General features: G+C 40.8%; 1 pseudogene; it reads left to right on the plus strand.

Moving 5' to 3' along the window:
* Positions 1-22,191, plus strand: part of LOC116833374 (B-cell receptor-associated protein 29-like) — a 38,471-nt pseudogene extending 16,280 nt beyond the window's left edge.
* Positions 22,192-25,505: the final 3,314 nt, after the last annotated feature.

A 25,505-nucleotide genomic window follows, 5' to 3' on the forward strand; every position in this document is an offset into this window, starting at 1 on the left:
AAATTAACGTAATGAACATTGCCACAGAACTGAAGGACACTTGCTCTGATATTGTGTGCTGGATTATAAGGGGCCCAGGTTAGAGGTGATAAATCCATAATCAAACACACCACCTCTTACATTACTGACTACTCCTTCAACATTTTATTTGGTAGCTCCTCTTTCATTCATCTTGGATGATGTTCCAAGATTTTTATCAAGGGCCTTTGCTCCTTCTCTTGAATACTCTGAGCAATCTCATTTGATCTCATGAGTTCAGCTCTTTTTCCTATGTAGCTGACTCTGGTATCTACCTCTTTACCTTTGAATGATTTGTATGTCCAGTATCCTATCTCCTCCACCCTCTGTCGCTCTATACAAGAAAATGTGTTGCTCCTTTTCTTCACCTAAATGCTTGCCTCTTCCTTTGCTCTCCTTAAATGGGACAGTTCACGTTCATGTGCTTGATGTGGGAGGTCAGATGAGCAGAGGATTGAATTTCTTTGAAGGGAAAATCCTGAGGAGGGAGGAGTAGGCGCATGGGAAAGGAAGTTGTAGGAGAAATGAGGAAAAAGAGTCACAAGAAACAGTGACTAATCCTGAATATTTTATCATTTCATAATTAAGGCACAACTTCTATAAAATTGCTTGAAATATAAAGATTCATAACAGCAAGTATAGTAGGTACATAACTTTTATTTAGTGCCTACTACAGCTTTTGTGGGAACTTCCAGGGCTTAGCATTTCTGGAAATAAGATAAAGTTGTATTTAAGTACCTAAACATCTTATTAATATAAAAGACTAAGAGATGAGTTGATCACAAACTACAAGTTTTACAAGGAGAAGCGATTTCTGATAATAGATTATTATTTTATCTGTCAGAAAAAGGAATAATGAGATCCAATGTTTGGAAGCTACCCTTGGACAAATTCAGAGTAGAAATAAGACACAATTTAACAGTGAAGGTAGCTAACCATTGAAGCAGCTTACCAAGAGATGTGGTAGATTATCACTTGCAGTCTTTAAATCAAGACTGGATCTTTTATTTTCAAAGAGATGCTATAGTTTAGACACATTGTGGGTTTGATGCTGAAATTATTGGGTGAAGTTCTTTGGCCTATGTTATGAAGGAGGTTATAATCGACAATCCTAATGGTTCCTTTCAACTTTAAATGTTATGACTATTTATGGATGCATCTGTTTGGTTGTTTGGTTGTTTTTTCCAGAAGTGCTAATCTTTTACAGCCTCTTTTTGACATCAGTGGGAATTGAAGACATCCAGCACATTGTAGGATGAGGGCCAATGTTGTTTGGTCATTTGTATTAATGTCTATCAGTAATTTAAACTAATACTAACTATACTCACAAATTTTTTATTTTTTTTGGCTAGGCGTTGAATGAAAAAGGGAAGTGTGAAAATGAACACGTTTTGCCCTAGAAGAAGACAATAAAAAACTGAGGAAAGAAACTGAAAAACTGAAAGTGGAATTAAAGAAAACTTCGAATGGTAACTTTTTTTTAATTGCTTTCTTTTTAATGAGAATGACTCGGCTTTCTATGCCTCAATACTTGGTCCTTAAATTCAATAGTTTAAGAAATGTCCTAACAAAAATATCAGATTCATCATATTTATATATTCAAGTAATTTTGATTTTATTTCCTTAAAAAAAAAAAAGGGAGAGAAAAATTTAAGATCACTTGATCAAATAATCCCTGATGTAGGTCAGGTGAACTCCACTTACTTAAATGGAATTTGAGATATTTGTAAGTAGGTGCTTTTGGCCCAGTATTTCAGGTACAGTCAGTGTCACTTTGTCTTACAGTAAACATGTTATGCAAAGTTGTATGTTATAAACAATTATAATGTAACTAAGGCATTAGAATTGTAGCCTTGAGCTGTTTTAATTCAGTGGGGTAGGTCTTGATATCAAAGTGTTATACTGTATAAGAATGCAATTTACAGGTACCAAGATAACCTTTCATGTCTTGTAATATATAAATAGGCTTGGCAGAATTGTGATCTTTACTTTTTTAAAATTTTGGTGAATAATATTGATAATTTTAAAGCATTTTTCTGATATGGATTTAAATTTTCACTTGTAGGAAATTATGGAGGGGTTAGACACTAATGACAGAAGTTGAGAGGTTAGCTAGGGCTCGTTTCTCTCCAGAGCAGTGGGGAACCACACAACCTCAGTAAATTTGGGAAGATTTCTTGTGGGCAATTAGTCTGGCGTTGGGAGTCTCTCTCTGCAGCCTTTGTGAGTGTAGAACTAAACACAGTCAGCCTGGGCCCTGGGTCAGGGTGGAGCAGTCGTGAGTCAGGTGCTCAGGCCCTCGGGCAGGAGCTGAGCAACCACAGTATATAACAGTCAGCCCAGGCCCTAAATCAAGGCAGGGCAGTGGTGAGTCAGGCCCTCAGGCAGGGGCTGAGCAACAGCAGTATATAACAGTCAGTCCAGGCCCTAGGTCAGGATGGGGCAGTGGTGAGTCAGGCGCTCAGGCCCTCAGGAAGGGGCTGAGCAACAACAGTATATAACAGTCAGCCCAGGTCCTAAGTCAGGGCGGGGCAATGGTGAGTCAGGCCCTCAGGCCCTCAGGCAGGGGCTGAGCAACAACAGTATATAACAGTAAGCCCATGCCCTTGGCTCCAAATTGGGTTTACTGCAGGCCGCTGGGGTTTCCCAATCGCGAGCTAGGCCTGAAGCGTCTAGTCTAGTGTTGTTATTTTTCATTCTGTTTAACCACTGGAGTGGGCCATGGTCCGTGACAAGTGTAAACGGGCCCCCGCAGAGGTAGTACCGCAGGGTGTCACAGGCCCATTTCACTGCGAGTGCTTCTTTCGCTATTAGCGCCTAGTTCTTCTCATCGGGGAATAATTTCCGGCTAAAATATAAGACCAGGTGGTCTTCTCCATCAATTTCTTGGTGTCTGTGGGGTAGGTCTGGCTCTGGAACCACTGCCAAACGGTTTCTGGGCTGACATCCAAGGCATCCAGGATCGCTGCCTTTACCTGGCTATAGTCCCTTGCATCCTCTGTAGACAGCCCTCTGTATGCTGTTTGGGCTGTCCCGGTTCAGTACGGGGTCAAGAGAGTAGCCCATTGGTCAGGGCCTCACCCTGCAATCGGCACCACTCTTTCAAAAGTTACCAGAAAGGCTCGGAGTCATCATTGGGTCCCATCTTGGTCAGCTGCACCAGCGCAGTGGTGCGGGGGGACCTGGCTATGTCTCCTGGCGGGGGCTCCCTGGGGCGCGGCAGTGCCGTCACCAGCTGCTGCAGGCATTGCCACCACTGTTCCTGGTTCTGAACCCCCAGGTCCTGAATCAGCTGCTGTTGCTGTGCTTCCAGCTGCTGGATAAGCTGCTGCTGCTGCTGGAGCTGGGCTGCCTGCTGCTGCTGCTGGAGCTGGGCCACATGCTGCTGCTGCAGGAGCCAGGCTGCCTGCTGCTGGAGCTGGAGCTGGGCCGCCTGCTGTCACTCCTAGCTCTCGGTCAGGAGCTTGATAAGTTTGTCCATATCCATAGCTCTTTCTGGGGTATGTTCCCCCTCCCCCCCCAGACTGCTTCTCACAGGAGTCGAGGGATCATGCCCACGTTCTCCATCATGTGTAGAGAGGTTAGCCAGGGCTCGTCTCTCTCCAGTGCGGTGGGGAACCACACTGCCTCACTAAACTCAGGAAGATGTCTTGTGAGGAATTAGATCAGCAGCGGGAGTCTTCCTTTGCGGCCTTTGTGAGGGCAGAACTAAACACAGTAAGCCGAGGCCCCGGGTCAGGAAGGGGCAATGGTGAGTCAAGTGCTTAGGCCCTCAGGCCCAATAGTATATAACATTAAATCGAGGGGGAGGGAGAGGAGGAGACTGCCACCTGCAAGTTGGGTGGCAGGGGGGACACAGGCCCTCCCATTCCACTGCATCCCAGCCTGGAGCCCTAGCAGTGGCAGAAGACCTGCTGCTGAGTCAGTGTGAATCCTGGCCCCAACACACTGACACGGGTTCTGGCAGTGCTGCAGCTAGACTAGGGTTGGCTGCCCTCAGACTACTTCCAGACTCCCCCTCTTGAGGTACCTGGGTCAGGGTGGTGTCCTCAGGGTGGTCCAGCACCATGGGTTCCTTGGGATAGCTGGCGGGGGGCAGGCCCGGCCAGTCCTTGGGTTTACCGCAGGCCGCTGGGGTTTCCCAATCACAAGCTAGGCCAGAGGTGTCTGGCTTCCCCGGTGGCTGCCCTCTCAGTGAGCTCTGGGGTCGGGCTTTTATACTTCCAGTGCCGCACCTGACCCTCTGGGGGGGTGGACTCAGAACTCCCTGGCTCCATCCACTCTGGTGTTGGAAGAGACTTGTCTCTCTCCACGGCGGCAGGAACCACACCACCTCACTACAAGATTCGAAAAGTTAAAGTTTTATGACTTTAAAATACAAATTGTCAACATCAGATGTCAAAATATACAAAAAAATATCCTTAATTTCTTAAGCAGCATTTTTCTTACTTTGCCTATCTATACGTTTTGATTAGTATCAATGGAAACACTTTTCATTAGTTTGAGTGTGTCCACTGAAATTGACATTAATGTATATTTACTGATACAAATCTAATAATATAATCTTCCTCTTCATACCAAAAAAGGGATGGTATGTGAAAAGTTTATTCGTTACAGTATACTTTTTAAACCACAGATACAAGGTAAGCCCTTATCGGAATTCTGACTATGTGTGTATTTTTCTTTTCTTTTCTTTTTTTTAACTGTAGAGACATTTGCATTTCTTTTCCTTTTTTTTTTTAAAGGGGGGAATTATGTGCTTTGTAGCATGACACCATATGTTATCAGCTACCGTTTTTAAGGTTTAGGCTGTCAGAACTGCTTTCTTGGTTAATTGACACTGAGATAAAAGCAGATTTTACCTGTTTGAAGATGTCCTATTTGGATCTTTCAAGGTGTGTGACATTTATGAACACCCACCCATCTGAAATTAATGTTTTAGATAACATCACTTGTGACCTTGTAAAGATCAAATAGACACAATCTAGTCTAAAAATATTTTTCCTTGATGATATACAGAATGCTGTCACCATAAAGTAGCAGTACTCATGAGATCACAGAGTGGTCAGTGCCCTGGCTAGAGTAGTGTGCCTTTGCTACTAACTGCAAGAATAGCAACTCTGAACGCTTAATGAATCATAGTTGTCAGTTCTAAACCTGAAGACAAATTAAAACTGCAGAACAACTGTTTTTTGTTGGCCTTGATGCATTAATACAGCAAGAATCCATTATTTTGAAAGGAGAGGGGTCTCCTTTACCCTGCCAGGCAGGTTTAATTGTGGGTTCTCCATCCCCTGCTGTTTCCTTACAGAAAGGGAAGAAAGGCTTCCTTTGAAGTGACAAGCTCACTGAAAGGAGAATGTAAATGCATATGTGTATTTATACTAGCAGGGGATAGTCTTAATATATACAATAAGCTTTTTAGCCAGGAATGTAATAGAAAGCTGGGGTGAAAGTAGGTTTATCACATGCCATCTCAGCTGTAGTCCCTGCGGGGGTTTTGAGGGATGTCCTTCAGCTAAAGTGCACCAAAAATAAGTCCCTACAAATTCAATAAGAAGTTGTATTGTGAGGAATCAGTTTCTGACACTGTCATATGCACAAGGTTAAAATTTGGTTAATAACCATGAGGAGACTCCTAGGCACTACGATAATACAAATAATAAAGGTCACCCTGCCAGGCTATGTCTCTACACTAGATTTTTTTTATTAACCTTGAATTGGTTAATTGCTACTTAACTTGAGGTGCTTAACATGAATGTAAAAGCTAGTGTGGGCACACCCCACACGTTTGATCCAGGCTATATTTTTTTCAATTTTTATATCAAGTTATCGAGGTATGTCTTATGAAATTTCAGAATATAACTTCCTTAAAACTGAACCATGGAATGTGAAACTTCATGGTTTTTAAAAGTAAGACCAGTGCGTTAAAACAAGTTTTTCAATGTGTTATTTTTAATAATCTCAACTTTGATCTTGCTTATCTGTGTTGCGCTTCGGTGAGCTCATAGACTGAAAAATCTTTGAAAAACCTTCCATTTCTTCCTTTGTATTTGCATAGTTGCAAAGTAATGTCTCTTTGAAATTTCCCTTTACCTAATCATGACAGGCCTAAACCACAAAAAAAATTAATGGAAAAATCCTTTGTGGTTTTTCCTAGCCTTATTTTGGTAAAATCTAATATGATTTGGCTGGAATATTCAACTGCTTTAGAAGACTACGTTTTTGCTCTTTGAATGGCAAATAAACTGTGTACACAGCATATTACACCAGACATCTCTTGCTGTAATATGAAGCAGTTCATGAAACACTTTGTACATAATGTTGGAATGCTGTGAGTGGTTCATTTGCATTAAACAGTGGCAGTACATTAAAAGCAGCAGAGAATCCTGTGGCACCTTATAGACTAACGGACGTTTTGGAGCGTGAGCAGTACATTAAGGCACCCTAGTGCTGCTGTACGTAAAGTTTCAGTCAGAGTCACATTTAGAACTAAAATCTTTTAGATTTTAGAACTAAAATCTTTCAGTTTGACATTTTAGTAATAGAATTTTGCATCCCGATCAACACATTAACTTTATGGGAAAGGTGAACTTTTATGGTTTGAGTTCAATGTGAGATATTTTTGAATTTTCTACTGGGATCCAAATACTGAAGAGGTGTTTTTTGGAGGCCCTCTGAGGAGCAGTCTCTTAATCATATGAAAACTACAAACTGGTGTGTGAGTTTAGAAAACACCATTTTTCCTAGAGAAGACAAGGCCAGAATTTTAGATAAGGGGTTTACTTAAATCTGAGAAAATGTGGGAGAGGAGGTGACAAAGATTTCAGACAGGATTTTTTTGTTATGTTTTGTTCTGGTTTTCCCATCCCCATTTAGGCCTCTTTTTTAGCAATGCTATGGAAGTGAAGGAAAGGGGGCTTTTATTTTTCTTTATTGCAGACCCACATACTGAGGGCTTTACGGGCACCCAACAGTGGGTTAGCTAGCACTTTCAGAGTGTAAGTCCATTTTTAGCATACCTGGACATGTAATTACATGTCCTTAGAGAGAAATTCTGAGATGGCAGTTTATAGATGCACATACATATTATGAAGACTGTTTCACTACTATCTGCAAAAAACTGAGTGCTGGCAGGATTTAGTAGTGGCGATGTAGACCTGATGCTCATGAGTGACTGAGTGTCTTCTGGTATGGGATTTTCTGTGTAAAGCCCAAAAAATGAATCCAGAAATAAGAAAATATTTCTCCTTTTGCACACAGGTACATTTCAAAACTATAATTGCTTATAACAGGAAAATTTTTATCTAAATTCTCAAGGGCTCTCAACCTATCTGCTAGCACTGTACTTACTACCTTTTGCATGTAGACAACTTTACGTATGGAAAACTTGTACATACAAATTTGCAGGGGAACTTCTCGAGGCTATTTCTGAAAATGTGAAGTTTCTTTGGTGTGTTTTAATTTCCTAAATTTCAATCAATAGTGAACATAATAGTCGTACATACTGAAACAACATAATACACTATTTTGCTAGTGCCATAAATTGTCTAAAAACCCACAATGAAATAAACTGGTCTGAGTTTAATTTGCAGGACTTTCCTTTTCTCAGCTCTCCTTTTCATGGATGGATTAGAAAAGTCTTGCCTAGTTGAATACATTTAAATGACTATATATTAACCAGGCATTTGTCTTATCTATCCTTTCTCACTTATGGATCGTGTACTTTAGGGAACTATTGAAATATGAAGTATTTGTTGTTCATGACCATGGGACTTTTTCTGAGGGAAGTACAGCAGAAATGACCTGCTCCTTTTCTTCCTCAACTCACCTTGTCTTCTGCAGGCACTGCACTAACATCTAGTAAAAGCTACAGCTTTATTTACACATAAAAACAAGACTGACAAGTATTAATCAAGCATTGCAGCAGAACAGATCTCTACCAAATTCCTCAGTAGTATGTGGACATCTCATAATAATGCTCCACTCCATATGATTTGCACCAAATGTTCTGCCTGTATCTGAGAGCATGACAACTCTTCTGCTCTTCCATTCCTATACATTTTAATTAAATATGACCCTTCTTCCATACCAGACTCCATCCATATCAAGCTTTTCCACTACACAGGATAAGAAATCCAAAATAAGAGGACACAGAACCTCACTGACATGTCTCTCTTTTTTTTCCTGCCAACCTTCCAGCCAAAAGGGGTAATGTCTGTCTTTTTCGTTGTTTAATGTGGGATTTATAGTTTTGCAAAATGTTTAAGGTTTGTGGGGGGGTAATTTTGAACTTGATGATGGATAAAATTTTCATAAGTGCATTTGGTGCTTCGAAGCTTAAGTTTAAGTCATTTTTGAAAATGAGATTTAGGCCTGGTCTATAAGAGAATCGCGTAGCTGAAGTCGACATATCTTAGATCGAATTAAAATTACTTACTTCATGTCCTCACGATGCTGCATCGACGGCCTTGCCTCCCCCGTCGACTTTGCTTCCACCTCTCGCACTGCTGGAGTTCAGCAGTCAATGGGAGAGCGATCGGGAACTGATTTATCGCATCTACACTACACCCGATAAATCAATCCCCGATAGATCGATCGCTACCCGCTGATCTGGCAGGTAGTATAGACATATCCTCATGGTATGTCTCCACTGCAGCTGGGACTCGGGCTAACTCAGTTCAAGCTAGTGTGCTAAAAGTAGCAGTGGGGATGTTGCAGCATTGGCTGAGACTTGGGCTGGCAGCCTGAGTCCAAGCCAGCCTGACCCCCTGGGTCCAAGCTCAGACAGCTAGCCCAAGCTGCCTCCAGTATTGCAATCTCCACGCAGACATTTTTAACACACTAGCTCAAGGTGAGCTAGCGCAAGTCTGTCTGCCCACACTGGGAATATCACCTCTCGGCTGCAGTGTAGACATACCCTCAGGTGCTTTTGAACACATTATATTTACACACACACACATGCAGAACTAAAAAGTATTCAAAATAGTTCTTAGAGGCTGATAATGGGACAGGGGTGGGAAGGAAAAAGATGCTGTTGAAACAGGATCCTGGATTCTTTAAACAGATTTGGTTTGTGTACAAAATAAGTGTAACAAGAATATTGTGTTGCTAGTTCTCTAGGTTTTATGGGAAGAAGTAAGGGATGGTTTTGGCCAATCTAGTTTTAAAATACACCATTTCAAGACCTATAATATTACAATCATTCATTCATTTTTTAATTTAAAATAAGTTGATGCAAGATTGTTCAAGATTTGAAAGGTCTGAACAAAAAACAGGGACATGTGAAAGCATTTGATAAATGTTATCACTACCAGTGAGAGTTCAGTTTGGGCATTATGTAGGTTTTTGTTTTAAAGAGGTGAGGACGGAGACGATGCGGAGGGGGCATGTAGGGTCCCCCCCAGATGTGCTGTTTGGCTTGTACTAAGCACGCTCAGTAATACTGCTTAGCTGGCTGCCCTCATTCTGTGCCTCCCCACCCCCACTGTCAGCAGGCACAGGTCATCTCTGGGTGTGGGAGAACCAGGCTAAAGGGATGTGTGAAAATCCCCTTTACATGAAAACCTTCACAGGATCTCAGAACATTTTACAAAAGTGAGTAAACCTCATTTTCCATCTACAAATGGGGAAATTGAGATACAAGAAGGTTAAGTGACCAGGTCAGGTCACACGCTGAGTTATTGGCAGAGCTAGATATACAAGACAAGCCTACCATGCTCCCATCCTTTTGCTTTAACCTCTAGACTGGGGTGGGCAAACTTTTTGGTGCAAGGGCCACATCGGGGTTACAAAACTGTTTGGAGGCTGGGTAGGGAAGGCTGTGCCTCCCTAAACAGTCTGGTCCCCGACCCCTATCCGACCCCTCCCACTTCCCACCCCCTGACTGCCCCCTCAGAACTCCCAAACCATCCAACCCCCCCCGCTTCTTGTCCCTTGACCACCCCCTCCTGGGACCCCCTGCGCCATATCCAAACCCTCCCCCCAACTCCCTGACTGCCCCACCCCTTATCTACACAGCCTGCCCCCCTGACAGGCCTCCTGGGACTCCCACGCTTATCCAGACCCTCCCCCCATCCCCTGACCACCACCACCTCCAGAACATGCGCCCCATCCAACCGCTCCCTGTCCCCTGACTGTCCCCCGGAACCTCTTGCTCCTTATCCAATCCCCCTACTCCCTGCCCCCTTACCGTGCGTCTCAGAGCAGCATGTCTGGCAATCGCACCGCCTGACCAGATCCAGACACAGTATTGCACTGCCTGTGCTGTGATTTGGCTGCAGGGGAGAGGGCACAGCAGGGGAGGGGCCAGGGGCTAATCTCCCCAACCAGGAGTTCAAGGGCTGGGCAGGACAGTACCGTGGGCTGGATGCGGCCCGCAAGCCATAATTTGCCCACCTCTGCTCCAGACTAACTTTATTAAAAGGCATCCTATGTAATGCAGTACATGTCATAGCTGAGTATTTCTGGTTATATTTTTTCAAAGGGATATCATTAACCCTGTTGAGGAGGGCTTTTGCAGGGCCTGCAAGTCTACTTAAGCACCATGTTAAGATGTTATGCAAGGGACAAACTTAATTTGAATTTGATAATCATTTTATCCAATTGCTTGGAATTGCTCACTCAACATAAAAACAGTGAAAATGCGGGGAGAAGGGGAGCCTAGTGAATTAGTTTTTAATGAGGAACTAACATTTCTGAAGTATGTGTTTCTGATTAGAGCACAGTGCTGAGAGTCAGGAGATCTGAGTATTACTCCTAGCTTTACAACTGGCTTGCTGTTATCTTGGACAAATCACTTAGCCTGTCTGTGCCTTATTTTCCCTGCCTGGAAAATGTTTTGCAAATACACTTTGAGATTCTCTAAAGAAAGTGGCCCTTCACATAATCTTTCAAACTACATAAGAGCAAAGTATTAGCCATTTAAAAAAAAATTACCTTGCAACCAACACTGATAAGTTTTTAATTATTGCATGAATTATCTGGTACCAAAACCATTTCCCCAGTAGAGGATTAATAGTTTGAGCAGGGGAAAGGCCTAAGAATTGCTGTGATGATCTGGTCCACCACTTCTGCAGAGAGGAGTATGTGGTAGGAATATTGCAGCTTTTCCAGTTATTAGGGTGGAGAAGCCCTCTTAGAACAATTCCACTCCTCTTCTGTGGCCCAGGCAAGAGCATCCTACTCTTGCTCAGTTTGAGTTTTTAAGGCTGGGAGTTGGGTACAAAGACTTCAATGAGAGTGGAAGGTGCTGAACATGTTCTTAAATCTACACTTTTCAAAGCATATGATTGGTCACCAGTCAAACATAAGTATTTTCATAAGTTCATAAGGACAATAAGGAATTTTTTAAATATATTAGGAACAAAAACAATCCTGACAATGGTATTGGTCCATTACTAAATGACAGTGGTAGAATTATCAGAAATAATGTAGAAAATGTAGAGGTCTTCAGTAAATATTTCTGTTGTTTATTTGGGGTAAAACAGATGATACAGTCTCATCATATGACACACTTTCCATTTCACTAATATCTATGGAGGATGTTAAACAGAAGCTGCTAAAGTCAGATACTTTAAAATCAGCAGGTCCAGGTGACTTGCATTCAAGAGTTTTAAAGAACTGGCTGTGGAGCTCTCTGGACTGTTAATGTTGATTTTCAGTAAGTCTTGGAGCACTGGGGAAGTTACAAAAAACTGGAAGACAGCTAGTTTGCCAATTTTTTAAAAAGGTGAACAGGATGACCTAGGTAATTATAGACCTGTCAGCCTGACATCAGTCCTGGTCAAGATAATGGAGCAGCTGGTACAGGACTCAATTAATAAAGTACCTAGGAAGGTAATGTAATTAATGTAAATCAGCATGGTTTATGGAAAAATAGATCTTGTCAAACTAACTTAATATCTGTTTTTGATGAGGTTACAAGTTTGGTTGATAAAGGTAATAGTGTTAATGTAATATACTTGTGCTTCTGTAAGGCATTTGACTTGGTACTGCATAATATTTTGATTAAAAACTAGAATAATATAATATTAGCACACATTAAATAGATTGAAAACTGGATGATAGTTACATTTTGAGACCAGTAAACAGGGAATCATAATCGAGCAGGTTTGCTTCCATAAAAGTTAGTTCTTTCTTCTATTTAACATTTTTATCAATGTCCTGAAAGAAAACATAAAATCATCACTGACAGAGTTTGCAGATGATACAAAAATCAGGGGAATTTTAAATAATGGAGAGGACAAGTCACTGATACAAAGCAATCTGGATCACTTGGTAAACTGGGCACAAGCAAACTGTTTTAATACAGCTTAAATGTATGCATCTGTTAACGAAGAATGAAGACCATACTTGCAGGATGGGGAAATCTGTCCTAGGAATCAGTGATTCTGAGAAAGGTTGTAGTGGATAATCAGGTGAACATGAACTTCCAGTGTGATGCTGTGGCCAAAAGAGCTAATGCGATCTTGGGATGCATAAACAGGAGAATCTTGAGTAGGAATAGAGAGGTTATTTTACCTCTGAATTTGGCACTGGTGTGACCTTGCTGGAATATTGTGTCCAGTTCTCCTGCCCACAATTCAAGAAATATGTTGATAAATTGGAGTAGGTTCAGAGAATAGCCACAAGAACAATAAAGGATTAGAAAACCTGCCTTATAGTGATAGTGTGAAGGAGCTCCATCTATTTAGCTTGACAAAGAGAAGGTTAAGGGGTAACTTGATTACACTCTACAAATACAAGCATGGAGAACAAATATTTAATTGTGGGTTCTTCAGTCAAACAGAGAAAGATATAATATAATCCAGGGGCTGGAAGTTGCACCTGGACAGATTCAGACAGGAAATAAGGCTTATATTTTTAATGGTAAGAGTAATTAACTATTGGAAGAATTTACCAAGGGTTGTGTGGCATATGCTGGTCATTTTTAAATCAAGATTGGATGTTTTTCTAAAAGATATGCTCTAGGATTTATTTTGGGGAAGTTCTATGGCCTATGTTTAGACAGGAGGTCAGACTAGATGATCACTATGGTCCCTTCTGGTCTTATAGATGCATATATTCTAAGTGCCTTTATCCTTTATGTTGCTATAAGGATTTTTATTTGGCCTTTTTCCCTTTTAAAAAAAATTAATTGGAAATTAAATGCAAACCTTGTATTAAGGTAACACAATCCTAACATGCAAAATCACAGTGTAATCTTAGCTACATTGTGCACATTTTCTGTTTTATTCTGGTTTAATGTATTTATTCAATGATATTGTCATAAAATTCATATTGTAGAACATGAGGATGTCCAGTGCAGCTGGATTCAGACATTATTACTGTAGGTGGGGATTTACCATAGGGTTGATTGGACTGTAATGAGTGGGTCACAGGGAGGTGTTCAGAAAAGGTGGTCGGGAAATAACTTTGCAAAGGCAGCACAATTCTTCTCATTCTGTAGTCCCCAGCAGGGATCAACGAGGTTGTCCTCATTTCCCCACAGAGGTGGAAGGGACAACCTGGCCTTTGGTTTCCTTCAACTAGGATTGAGTGAGGTATTCCTGTCATGAGTCTATTGTGGTCAAAACACTGAGACAGTGCAGTGAGTTATTTGCTTTGTTGATCTACAGATATCTTTAGACATTTTGTTCATGTTTAGAGATATGGGTGTTTTTAGTTACAACCAAAGCAGTGTTCAGCTTCTTGTAAAACAACCCACTAGCTACTATTAGATCAAGTTACCAAAATATTGTATGAAAAATAGTGCAATGGCATTAGATTGTGAAATCCCTAAGTATGAAGAAAAACTGTTAAATCCTGAAGTATGTTTCCTTTTTAGTTTTCTATACAGCATAGAGAGGAACTTGAAAGTGAAAAGGGGAAAGAGAACATTTGTTTACTTTTATCTGCAATGTAAATAGTAAAAACTTATTTTATAAAGTTATTGATTTGATTCCCACATGTGAGTGTCAGATATATCAGTAGCAGAAGAGAAAATTAAGTAATATAAGAAAAGAAGAAAAGTTCAGCTAAGACTGTAAATATAATGGAGAGTCCACTTGTCAGATGTGCAGAATGGCTGGCTGTTCCAAATGGTGGGAGTTGTGGAGGAGAAGGTTCTTACATTAATGCTGGCAAGATGGTATTAAAGGATGAGAGGAGGCCAGTGCAAGACTAGCAGAGAGGGGGAGTGGCTCCATTGAAGTCAGTTGGAGTTTTGCCATTGACTTCCATACAGTCAGCATTTCATCCCAGGTCTATGAGGTAAGGCTACGAACATTTAAAAAAAAGAAAGACCATGGAAAATTTAAAAAATAAGGTTGTTTTTTAACTAAATTGTCAAATGAACACACAGTGGAAGTATTGCCCCTGTTTCAGACTAGTTCCCTTGTTCTTTCTCTTCATTAAGCACCTATGCTTTGTTCCATGTCTGCTGAGAACAGCATCTTAGCAAATTGCAGATGCAATTATAAACTAGGCATGTTCTGGGGACTAAAGAAGAAATGGTACTATCTTGAGAAGTTCATAGTCTAAGGACACTGATGGAGGTTGAGGGAAGGCAAGCAACAAAGGTAATTTAAAAATAAAGTCACCTTTTACATTTTGTTACTTGCTTTTTAAAATAGCTTTGTGAGTTAACCTCTTAGGCTTATGGTTAATAGCCCGTATTGCAATGTAGGTGACCTAATTTGGAGTCTCTCTCTTGCTACCTATACTAGGATGTGCTATATAGGCAACACACTAAGACAATGTCTACACTACAGTGACTATAGTGGGATAGCTATGGCACTGCAGCTGTAATGTAGATGCTTCCTATGATGATGGAAGTGTTTTTTTCTTTTGAGATAGGTCAATGGAAGAATTCTTCTGCTCACCTACTTGGATGTGAAAGTCAGGTGAACCTAACTATGTCACACAGGGAACAAAATTTTTCTTAGCCCTGAGCAATGTAGCTAGGCCAATCTAATTTGTAGGTGTAGAACAGTGAAAAAGGAGTGCTCTTTATCACCCAACAATGGCACTTTTGACCCTGTTGATGAGCTTTAAGAAGTCCTGTTCCGGACTTCTTAGCCATAAGGCTGATGCCTGTACTGAAGGGCCTCAACTGTTGCGTGACATACAGCAGGACTAAAAAGGAGCTTGGAGCTCCCATAGAGAAAGAGAAGGAGTGGGGGGAAATTGTTTCATTCCTAATTAAAATGTTTTTGAATTCCATGGACAAAACTGCTTTGCCCTTCTGAAATCCCATTTCATTCCTTAGTTATGTTCTTATGTCAAAAGGAGCCTGGTTTTGGAGTGATCTGCCACAGCACAAAGGACTTTCACATCACTTTAGTTACTTGATAACATTTTTGCTTAGGAAAGGTCTAACACATTACTCAAATGAAAATGAATATGTTACTAGGGAATATAGCACCTGGTCCTGCAAGACTTATTTGCTAAGTAGTCCAATTAAGATCAATAGGGTAGACTATTTGCAAAAGTAAGGCTTGCAAATACTTGCATTTAAGATGCTTGATGTAACATCTAGGTAGACGAGTGGTGGTGTATATTATCAAGCTAGTTACTTTCATGAGCATAAATCCAGTATGTATTTAAAATAATTCAAACTCTCAACACCTGAAACATGTCACATTTGTCTAAACTTCGGCTATCATATAGTAACCAAATTTTACTGCACAGTTAAACCTCCAATAGATCTGCAGTCCCTAATTCTGGGAACAGAAATATAAATCAAACTGATCTACATTTAAAAAAAATCAGTTTGAGACACTTCAGAATGCCATTTTTTACAAATGAAAAATGATTGGTGAAATCTGACTATATGTAAAATACATATTTTCCTATCAAAGTTAAGTGAATTATATGACAAATTAGATTTCATTCCAAAAAGCAAATGGACAGAAAAGATACTACAACACATAGAACATCTTCTTAAGTACCAAACATTTAAATTATTTGAACAACTTGACTGCTGGGTACCACTAAATAAGACATTTCTGCATATGGAAAACTGGATAGGCATGCAAAATACGCTGCCTCCAATAGAAATTACATTCAAACAGATCTTAAACCCTCCCATAGCACTATTTGGCACTACAGTGACAGTTCTCCAGAATGAAACAGGTGAACTAAACAGCAAATAGGTGACTGGCAAATTGTCTTGGGCAGTAATGGCAGCCCTAATAGGCAAAGGCAATTGCAACAATTATTCTGCTCCTAAAATGGGGAGACAAAAAAAATCGCTATAATTTGTTGGAAAACTGTGGTCTAACAACAGGAAGTCACCTCTTCATATTCTTGAGACTGCTTGGTACAAAGGCTTCTGGTTGTAGAATGACATGAGGGAGAGTGAATATAGCTCCCTAGCCCTTTCCTACATTCTGACACATCTTGGTTGAATGTAACAACAAATCTCCAAATAGCTGCCCCAAATTATTAAATCATTGGCTCAAATCATTTCACACTGTCCAGGTTTGGACACAAAAACTAAATGTAATGTAAGACACAAAGCTGATCACATCAAAAATTAGACAATCATGCAGTTCAGTAGATGGTGCAATTCTTTAAAAGGTCATCAGCTGTTTATAAGTGTATTTCTTTTCTGACCAAATCTATAAAGGAAAGGGAATGGAAACTCATACAATATATTAAACAATATGAACTTCTTCTGAAACTTTCCAGTGTAATACTTTTGAATTTAATTTTCTACAAATAATAATTCTCACAAACTACTTAAGTACCAAATATCTACTTACCTGTGATTGTTTAAAGTACAATGGCAATACTTCATATTTACACCAATGTGAGATCAGAATCAGACCCTTCAAGTTTTTTAAGTCAATAGACATAGACCAATGTGAGATCAGAATTGGGGCGTATATTTCTGGTGCACATGCTGTTAAAGATAGAATTGAAAATTTACTCTTGGACACCTATAGCATTATTGCATAGAGGTTTCTTCATATCAAAATGCAGTGACTAAAGTATTTTGATAAATTCACTTCTATATCTTATAGCCCTTTCCAAGGCAACAAATGAAGTGACTGCAGTTAAAAAGCAATCTGAAGGCCTTAAAAGAGAATATGATCGCCTTATGAAAGAACATGAACGGCTGCAGGTAGGTGGTTGTGGTTCACTGCATGAGCAGAATGTTCTGAAATTGTACTGACAAAATTACACGTTGGATGTTTATTTTCCAAGAGCAAGAGAATTTATCAAACCCTTCAATATATGTTACAATGGAAATTACTCCCTGAAGGACTTTTCAGCTTGGAAAAGAGGAGACTAAGGGGAGATCTGATAGAGGTATATAAAATCATGAGTGGTGTGGAGAAAGTGAATAAGGAAAGGTTATTTACTTGTTCCCATAATATAAGAACTAGGGTCACCAAATTGAAATTAATGGGCAGCAGATTTAAAAACACAAATAAAAGAATTCTTCTTCACACTAGCAAACACCGTCAACCGTTGCACCCTTGGTCAGAGGCAGTTGTTAAGCTAGGACTATAACAGGTTGAAGGTAAGGAATGGGCCCATCTCTGTTGTCAGAGGTGGAGAGTGGATGACAGGAGAGCAGATCAACTATCATTACCTGTAGGATTTCACTCCCTCTGGGCACTTTGGCATTGCCACTGTCGGCAGACAGGATGACTGGGACTTGGATGGACTTTCTATTTCGTAATATAGGTAATCAATAATACCTATAGAAATCTGCCCTTCTCACAGGAATCTTATGGGCAAAGCTGGTATATTTTTCTGAGGTAAGAAAAGAAAAGGGGATCATCAGATTCTAAGCCTGGTGTGCTACTAGCTTTGGGGTTGATTCAGGATTCATGTAAAGTCCTTCACTCAAGGACTGAGGCTGAGAGCTTCAAGAAGGTAATGGAAATTACAATGAAAGGGAGAGTTTGGGGTTGGTTTTTGTTTTATGGTTTTAAACATTCCTCTGATGTTTGCAGTCCAAATGCTGCAGCATTGTTAATGCTCAAGAACCAGGAAGCAAGAGACTACAAACAGGTCAGTGTAAACACGGTGTTCAAACTGAGTGACATGCAAGATGTTAATAGGCAGCCTAACTGGCAAAAGCTGAATAACACTTTTAAAAATCATTTCATGGATTTTTATTGGGCTTAGGGGTTCAGAGCCATTGAAACATTATAAAAACGTAGTTGGGGCTGGTAGCACTGCCTGTTAAGATTGCCAGACCCTTCCCATGTAATACCCTGTTTTCAGTTGATTAAAAGTTGTCAAACTTTAATTGTATGGGATGAAATTTTCTATTCCAGGTGTCTGCCTCGGAATACATTTTTTTTGAAAGTTTTTCAGCCAAAATGGTTCAGCTGTTTCCAAGAACAAAGCTGTGCTTTGGAGCAGTAACTGGAAATTTGGCAGCCGATGGCTTTTGTGTCAGGAATGTACCTGTGCTGTTCAGAAAAATTGTGCAAATTTGACTGAATTGCAAACCTTTAAAAAATATTCATGTGACAGCTAAAACATCTGAAGATTCTGTCTTCCTGGAGCATGCTGCAGCCCCTCAGAGCACCTGTACTGACGAGACTATGCATATGCAACCCCCCCAGAGTGACTGAACATATTCCAGCCCAGAGCTTTAGGGCAGAAGCTGGATTTTCTCTGTAATTGCAGCTCCCTGCTGCCTCAGGCTGGGCACTAGCATTGAATACGGGTAGCTAGCTTCTCCTGTGCCATCACACTGACCCAGAAACACAGTTTTGCTGCTGCACAGGGGGCATGAAGAGGAAGCCACCTGACTTAAATACAGAGAGGACAAGAGCAGCAAAAAGGAGTCGGGGAGGAAGGGAAAAGAGTAGAGTGGTGCAAGGTGTCTGACAGTACTGAGGGTGGGAGAGAGAAAATGACTGGGAGCTGGGGAGACTGGTTGGGCAATAAGACCAGGGGCAGCTCTAGGTATTTTACCGCCCCAAACACAGCAGGCAGGCTGCCTTCGGCAGCTTGCCTGCGGGAGGTCCCCGGTCCCATGGATTCGGTGGCCCACCTGTGGGAGGTCCGCCGAAGCTGTAGGAACAGCGGACCCTCCGCAGGCATGCCGCCAAAGACAACCTGCCTGCCGCCCTCATGGCGACTGGCAGAGCGCCCCCCCATGCTTGCCACCCCAGGCACGCGCGTGGTGTGCTGGTGCCTGGAGCCGCCCATGAATAAGACTGTGAGTGAAGAGAGGAGACTGGGGGCTTGTCTCCACTTACCAGGGGATTGATACACAGTGATCGAGCCACCAAGGATCAATTTAGCAGGTCTAGTGAAGACCTGCTAAATTGCCCACCAATCGCTCTCCCAGCGACTCCAGTACTCCACTGGAACAAGAAACATAAAGCAAGTTGACGGGAAAGTTTATCCTGTCAACCCCGCACAGTGTAGACACTGCAGTAAGTCGACCTAAGGTACATCAACTCTGGCTACGTTATTCACATACTGGAGTTACATAACTTGGGTCAATTTAGCCCTGTAGTGTAGACCTGCCCTAGGATTTAGATGGGGAGATAACGGGGGGGAGGCTGAACAAGGAGACTGGGATGAGAAGCCTGAGAAGTGGAGAGTTGGACTGGGACAAGGAGCCCAGGGGTGGGGAAGAGACAGGTTGTGACACATTGAAGAGGATGAGGCTGAAGGAGTCAAGTTTGGGGAGGGGGGCAGGAGAGAACAGGCAGAAAGGTCTTAATGCTCCTTATACTCTCTTCCAAAACCAAGAATGGAAACCAAGATTCCTGAATCTCACCATTCCTCTGCCATTAGCAATATCTGTGAATCCCCCTGACTAAGTGTGTCTCATTCCCCCACACCCATGCCACATCCTACTAGTTCTATGAGTTACTCCATTAGCTCAAGTGACAGAGATGTGTGTGTGATGGATCTAAAGGTTCATCAGCAGGGTTGGAACCACGTTGGTGTCAATATGATGCCACATGATGGAGTTTGGGTTTGGTTGTCTTTTTTAAAAAAAGAAATTGCACACACAAACACAACTGTTAAAAGAACATACTGAATGAGAATAAAAGCAAAATACTGAATAGCTGCACATTGACTGTCCATCCTGAGCACTGGCTTGAGGTGCAGGGGCTCTTTGGAACAAACAGTATTTGTGATCATGTAAGTAAACACCTTGTCATAATGTGCGTGCACACAAGGGAGCCAAATTAAGGTTGCAAAGGAATTCTGAATTCCTAACTTCTTGAGTGCTTGACTTTGCAACCTTATTGTTACTTTAACATAGTTTTTGTGTACAAAATTGCTTTTCCCCTCTCCCCTCACTTCTCCTTTAACCAAGCATTGAGCATATTTGCCTCTTTCCTTCCTCCTGGCTCAGGACAAGTAATACCTAATTATTTCTACATTAACACATACTCAATGAGAGAAAGATATGGTCATATACAATTTCATAGACATTGCTAACACACGTGAACCCCTGCCAACACTCAGCCTTGACCTAAAAAAATCAAACTCTTAAGTTTTGAGAAGCTGAGAGAATTCTGCCACTATCCTAAAGTGCAGCTTCAGTTAGAGAAGTAACTCTGTAAAATGTCACCACCCACGTTAGCGCCCTGTTGGTCCATCATGTATGTTTACTTGGGAAAACGTCATTTTGTTTCTGTTAATTGTATTGGTTCTACAGTGTCTGTGTGTCTTAAGCAACTTGTATGTGCCACTGGAACTAGGCTCTGGCAGTGCTATGGGGGAGAGCACAATTCTATTGACTCCTACATCAACAAAATTGCCTGCCACGTTCTAACTGTAGAATCTTCATTTTGGGTGGTGATGTAGCCTCCAGAAAGAATACAGATGGCTTTCAGGAGGAGATTGCAGTCTGTTGTGGGGTTTTGTTTTGCTTTTGTTAAATGTTGTTATAAACCTTAGATTTGCAAAATGAACAAACTTTATTTCTCAAAATGAAGAGAATATGGAACTCCATGTGTAGTTTGGGTGTTTTTGTCACTTTTGACAATTGGTGCACTTAAGCTAAAATCCCTAGGGTCTTGTCTTCATTACCACGGTAAGTTGACCTAAGTTATGCTACTCTATGTATGCAAATAATGTAGCTGGAGTTGACGTAGCTTAGGTTGACTTACCCCAATGTCTTCACTGTGTTGCACTGACGGAAGATGCTCTCCAGACGACTTACCTTACTCTTCTCAGAGGGGTTGACCGGAGAGCGCTCAGCCATCGACTTAGCAGGGCTTCACTAGACCCGCTAAATTGACACCCACTGCATCGATTGCAGCAGCATCAATATCCCCAATAGTGAAGACAAGCTCTTTCTTATATATAGGAAATCAACATGAGTGTTGAGGAAGACGGACTTTTTCCCTCAACCCAGAAGCCAGACCCCAACCACCTACATAGCTGCATCCATACTGCAGCTTATGAGCTATAGCAGGGGTGGCCAAACTGCAGCTCATGAACCTTATGTGGCTCTTTTACAGTTAAAGTGCAGCTTGCAGAGTCCTCCATCCTCCGCCTACCAGATTAGGGGTAGGGGGACCTCAGGACTTCTGCCCTGCAGCAGGGTAGTGGGGCTTGGGGCTGCTTCTGCACAGCAGGGAGGGGTTCTTGAGGTTTCAGCCTCATGCGGTGCGCCTGCCAGGGCTCAGGACTTTGGCAGGAGCAGGGTTGAATCCCTAAGCCCCATCAGGCACACCCCGGCTCTCAAACTTCTGAAGATTTGTCATATCTGGCTCGGAGGGGCAGTAAGTTTGGCCACCCCTGAGCTATAGTAACAGCTGCAGCCTACTGGCCCTTTGAGGATGTGTAGTTGTAGCTAGTAGGTCTGCACAATGTACTGGCTATATCTCCCAGCCAGCTCGCCCACCCGCAACCCCTCCCGAAGTCCCTGCAGAGAACTTCATGGATCTTAGCTCTGGGATGGGAAGTCCAATTGTGCCATTTTTGCAGTGGAACCGTAGTGTTTCTGGTGCATTTTGAACTTGTGTGGTCACAGAGAGAGCCCAGCATCTCTTGCCCTTTCAGGATTTAACATTAGGATATTTATCCTGAGATATCGGTTTCTAATCTTGCCAAATGGAAAGTTTGTTCATTTGCTTCTTTCTGATTTGTCTGTCTCTTTGTTTGCAGGACATCCTAGATGAAGAGGAGGACAAGAAAGACCGGTAGAAACAATTCAGGAAAGACTACTTTCATATAACTGCATCAGTGTGAAGTCTCATGTTCTTCTCTTTAGCTTCCTGAAGTAGATGGAAGCATATAAATAGAAATTTTCCATCTGCACTAACAACTCAGATGATCTCTATCCTTTTCCTCTCAAAAATGGTAAAAGATCATACACAATAACACTAATTGCTTGTAACATTTGAGTGGTTTTGTAAATCACACCAAACCATGAAAACATGGTGACTTTAACCCCTTTTTGCCAGTGACTGTCAGAAGTCCTATGAAATTTGATTACTTACGAGTTAAATAAGACTAAATATTTTTCATTTTCCATTCTACTTGTGTAGATGGATTTGATTGACAATCAGTAAAAATACAAAAGGTAGATTTCTAAATCCACCTTACACTAGTTTGTTTTCTCTCATTGTACCACACAGATGGGTGTGCTTCACAATTATCTATTTTGCATGCCTTTGGGTTATTCTTTTGGACTACTTCAGAATTTTTTGTCATAAAAAATAGTATTGGTCGGGGTTTTATTATTCCCTGATTCACTTGTACAAGGATTTAAATCTATTGTTTACTTTGTGTGTGTGCCACTGAGCTTTCTTGCTTTGCAAAGTGTAAAATTCATTGAATGTTCATGTATAACTTACTTATACTGATGAAAAGCAATTCATGGTTTAAGGAGTAATTATACAATACCTCAAAATAAATATACATTGTTTTTACATTATCTGTTTTTTGCATCTGACAGCTAAATTCTGAGTAATTTTTGCATTAGTGATTCAAATTTTGTACTTAGAAGTTGGATAAGATTGTTATATTAAAGGGATTGTTTAAGCTTATGAGTTTGTGTGTATGTGGAAAATGTCCATTTTATCTGATAAACTGTCTCCCTTAAAATCTGTTTATAATTATCCATATGAAGAACAAAACATTTTCATAACATCACTATTTCACTTACCTTGTCCAATAAATATGTATGTTTGATGCTGATAAGTGTTTTTAAATTAATACAGACTAGAGGGTTCGAAAATTAAAGCAAAAGTTCAGAACAGACGATCTGAGCGCAACATGCCATATAAGGAAGTGTGTGCTCAGCAAAGTTATCCAGCCTAGCAGGGAGGTTAGTGGCATATGTGGGGAGGAGGAATTTTTTTCTATATAGAAATTTAAAACACTTTTTGAAATTCAGGCAAAAAATGAAGAGCTGGTAATACATCTTTGTTTGGTATATTTTTGTTTGTTGAGTGTTTTCTGATAACACTTTAGAAAGTGAGGCCCCAATCTTGCAAGATGATCTGGAAGGAATTAGGGCTCTGTGCAGCCACAAAGGTCAATCCATGCAGCTCAACTTTTAGGATTAGAGCCTAAAACTTTTATGGCTCCAACTAAATGCTTTTATGTTATCAGCTTGTCTATAAAGTAAATATGCCCTGGACACAACCTTAATATTAACATACAGAAACCTACATTTCAAAGTACCTTAAAAGGTACTTAACTTAAGTACCCAACAGATTGAAAATGCTAGAATTTACAATTGCCAGTGTACAGTCCCTATTTTTCCCTACTCTCATTTTCAGAAACAAATGAACAAAAACAGCTGAAATTAAAAAACAACCTAAGGCAGAGACCCAGATTTAAAATCTTTAAAAATTTTGGCAAAAATATAAGGAACTGAAAACAGGTGCTTATGAAAGTGTTGGGGAACTTTAACTACTTATGTTTCTATCTGCTCCACCTGAAATAGTACCTAGCATTGTGAAGGATCCCAAAGTGCTTACATACTATAGAAAGGAATAAAGCACACTTGCTGTGAAATGAACGGTAGTTTAGATTAACAGTACAGAGCAACTCTGCACTACCATTTAGGTTAGAATTCTTAGAATATCACATGTTTAATTAAGGTGAAGAGGAGAGTGGGATCATTGTATATCCTGTTTTATATACAGACACATATTGGGTGTAAATCATTCTCTTTAAAAGTTTTATAGTTACATAAACTTGCCCCTCAGCCTAACAATTAAACACTGGCTGACATTGGAGTAGTTGTAGAAGCCAGTCTTGAAAAGATCTGGAGGAGGACAGGACAGTAGCCATGCTTATCAGTATAGGGAACGTGTTTTTGTAAATGCAGATTTTAAGCAACCCCTACTTTTCACACTCTCTATTTTGCCTCCACCTCTTGTTTCTGTCTTAGAGATATTGCATTAATGGTACTTTATCAAAGTGCATGACAGTCAGATCTGTTAGATTCCAGCCTTCATGTTAAGTCATTCTGACAACTGGGTTCAAAAAGGAATTAGGTCAATTCATGGAGAATAGGGCCATCAATGGCTTTTGGCCAAAATGCTCAGGGGTGTATCCCATGATCCAGGTATCCTTGAACCTCCAACTGCCAGAGGCTGGGATTGGAGAGGGGATGGATCACTTGAAATTAGCCAGTTCTGTTCATTCCTGTTGAAGCATCTGGCATTGGCTGCAGTTAGAGACCCCATCCATACTGGGCTAGCTGGACCATTGGTCTGACCCAGTCTAGCTGTTCTTTGTTCATTAAGCATTGCTCATAAATATTTGGTTTCATATTACATCTGATGCTTATTAACCTTTGAACTCTAGAGTTCCACGCTTTCCATATTATTTGTCTACCTAAAGTTAAAATAATTTTCCATGCTTTCAAAATATAACCACACTTATTTGGAAAGAGGGTTAAAAGCACATTACAAATATTACAGCAGAATAGAGAACACTGGCATTTCTAAATCTTATTTTTAAAAAAGTTTTACAATATAGTGCATGCAAGTGCTTCACATTGGGGCTTTTTGCACTTTGGAAAAAAGTACTCTGTTGTCCAGTTATCTCACAATAACTATAGCCCACAGGACTGTGGCCATCAATAGAAATAGTAGTAGTGATATTATTCAAAAAAGTCCCAATTTAGCAATGTAGACAAAGAATGGAAGAACCCAAATTGACAAATATTTGGCTCTTACAAGGTCTTGATCGTGTGAGAAAAGCTCAGATGCTCCTCACAGATTAAATTAAATTAGTTAAATTAGTCCATGCCAATATGGATTGAGTCAAAATTGCTTCCAGATTTAGTGATCAGTTTAATCCTGTGCATGTTAACAGAAATCACTTTGGGGAAATTTGAGTCCAAAGTGGGCAAGATAGACTCCGCTCTAATAATATTTAGCACTCTGTGTTACACCATCAAAGCGTTTTGAACATAGGCCCAAACATTTACTGATGGCTGCATGGGTGGGTGATGGGAAAAGAAAAAAACCTCCCCCTGCTTTTGTGTCCGTTGTGCTGGAGCCCTGCACAATGGCAGGTGATAGGGACTTACTGCC

This window comes from Chelonoidis abingdonii, chromosome 1 (genome assembly GCF_003597395.2).
Source record: "Chelonoidis abingdonii isolate Lonesome George chromosome 1, CheloAbing_2.0, whole genome shotgun sequence".
Classification (NCBI taxonomy): Eukaryota; Metazoa; Chordata; order Testudines; family Testudinidae; genus Chelonoidis; species Chelonoidis abingdonii.